We start from the raw sequence: 2,683 nt of genomic DNA on the forward strand, positions 1-2,683 counted from the left end.
AACGAAAGAAACCAAAAAAAAAAAAAAATCCTCCAGAGAGAGAAAACGAGAAAAGCACAAAAAAAAAAAAAAACGAGAGAAAAAGCGTGACGTTTTTTCCACGTCCGTCTCAACAAAGACATCCCTCCCTTGGGCCTCGACGCCTCGTGCAACGCTGGATCTTCTTTAAGACTGAAATGCGAACATGGCCTTTCCTTGTCTTTCCTTGTCCCCGAGTTCTCTTTAATCTCTTCAACTTATCCACTTTCTGTTCTCCCTTTTCGTTTGTCTGTTTGTTTGTTTCTTTTTTTTGTATGCGCTTTTTTTTTATCTGTTCTTTCTTTCCCTTTGTTTTTTTTTTCTGCTTTTTTTTTTTTTTTTTAATGATTTCCTCTATCGTATATATCTTTATGGTCTGTTTTTATTTATTATTTATTTATTTCGTTTGTTCCTTGTTCTCTCTTTTCGCTTTTTTCGTTTATCTTCTTTTATAATGATAACAACAACAACAACACAACAACAACAACAACAACAACAACAACAACAACAACAACAACAACAACAACAACAACAACAACAACAACAACAACAACAACAACAACAACAACAACAACAACAACAACAACAATAACAATAATGATAATATTCGTGATAATAATAGTAATACTAACAACAACAAGACTAGCAAAATGGGAATGGCAACAACAATAAAACTTCAACAATAAGAAAAAATATCAATAGTTATCATCACAATAATGATAATGAAGAATGTATGAACAACTTAAATATCGATTGTATGAATAAAGTATACAGTATTGCTGTATTAAAAAACAGAAAGATAGAGATAGATGAATACTGATGTACAAATGAAAAAGAAAAAAGTAATTTCACACACACACACACACACACACACACACACACACACACACACACACACACACACACACACACACACACACACACACACACACACACGCAAGCAAACAAACAAGAAAGTACTCGCCTCAGCTAAGCAACACTGCAGCAGGGGCCTCATACTATTACCTTATGACCACGAAAGTAGCTGCAGCCTCTACGAATTTCCTCTCATTAGTACTCGAGCCCTTTCTGCGTGCGCCAGCTGGGTCTTGTGCAGCTGGAACCATCTCCCCCCCAGGTGTGCTACTGTCCTTTTCCTGGTTCTTGTACTCTGCGTTCTATTAACTCTACCTTAGTGATTTCGCGGACTCGCCCTGCAAACTTTAACCGAAATTGTAGAAGAAAAAGAAGAGGAAGGAAAAAGTGTAACTTGGATATTCCATCTTTTATTTATTTATCTATTTAATTATATATTCAACAGTCTATTTTTAATTTTGCGTTTTTGGTCAAAATCTTCTTGCAGGTCTAGTTTTCTTTTCATTCCCGGAAGTATCTTTTGTAATGAATTTTTTCTTGTGGAGAGAGAGGCCTGATGGGTCCTCAGGCGCGTGAGATACTGGGGACAAGACGTATTATGTCCCTCCTCCTAGGAACGACTTATTTCACTGTTTTCTCTTCGTTTTCTTCTTCTTCCTCTCTCTCTCTCTCTCTCTCTCTCTCCCTCTCTCTCTCTCTCTCTCTCTTTCTCTTCTCTCTCTCTCTCTTTCTCTCTCTCTCTCTCTTCTCTCTCTTCTCTCCCTCACTTTCATTATACCGTTTTCTCTCCGGAACACTGATCTTTTCCCTTTATTTCGCTCTTTTTTATTCTCCTATTTCTTTCCCTCTCCCTCTCTTTAACTTACCTTCGACTGTTCTTTTTTTCTCTCTCTTACTTTCCTCCCTCCCTCTCCCTCACTTTGTAACTAACTTAACCCAGCGCTCCAGGACGTAATATACAGGGATACTCATTAACTCTATCACAAGTGCTATCTCTCTCTGTCCCGTCGAGGATCTACACGTGTCGAGTTAGTCATCAGCAAATACAGTCCCCGTGTGTTGTAACTCCTGGAAAGGATCATTAATGTCGAGATTCCATTCCTTGAAATCGGGCACGAGACAAAATCTCATTCCCTGGAATCATGCTTGGGAATGAGTCCCTGACGTACTGAGGTTTCAACTTCTGTCGTCTGCGTCTGGCCATTTAAAGTCTTAATGCACGCGTGTGCCCTTTAACACCTAATGCCTTCAAAGGAGAAAAAGGAAAAAGAAAGAAAATGGTGGTCGGTGTGAAGGCTTAAATGTCGCTCCAGTTACGCTTTTCTGTTCCTAGATGGAGGGAACTTTTTTATTTTATTTCTCCCTTACTTTTCGAATGTGCTGCTAATGAAGGGAGATGAGCGACAATTGGCAATAAGGTAAATGTGACGACAGGAAAGTTTTGCGCAATACTTGGTCAGCTTCGTCAGTTGATCTTTTCAAATGTAGATTTCAAAACCAGTGACGTCTATTCTGTCCCAGGCTGTGTGGCAGCAGTTAAAGGGACCAGAGGGTCCTGTCGGGATCCATTGGGGTCATTTTCTTACCCAAGGAGCTAGCCAGGAGTCCTGCCTTGTCTTGGCGTCCCATCTCGTTTGCTGAAGACCAAGGAATCCTGCTCTGCATTGATATTTCCTGCTTACTCGTGGACTGTGAGACCTTTGATAATTACTATCTTCCTTCTTCACTTTTTTTCCTCTTTTTAGTTACTAACTTGGAGACATTGACCTTTTTTTTAATAATCCAAAACTGTGCTTGTTTTCTGTGCTGG

At 39.4% G+C, this 2,683-nt stretch overlaps 1 pseudogene; it reads right to left on the minus strand.

Annotated features, from left to right (window-relative positions):
- LOC119586139 overlaps positions 1-2,004 on the minus strand; it is a 75,449-nt pseudogene extending 73,445 nt beyond the window's left edge.
- Between the last annotated feature and the right edge of the window lie 679 nt (positions 2,005-2,683).

The sequence above is a fragment of the Penaeus monodon genome, chromosome 3 (genome assembly GCF_015228065.2).
Source record: "Penaeus monodon isolate SGIC_2016 chromosome 3, NSTDA_Pmon_1, whole genome shotgun sequence".
Lineage (NCBI taxonomy): Eukaryota > Metazoa > Arthropoda > Malacostraca > Decapoda > Penaeidae > Penaeus > Penaeus monodon.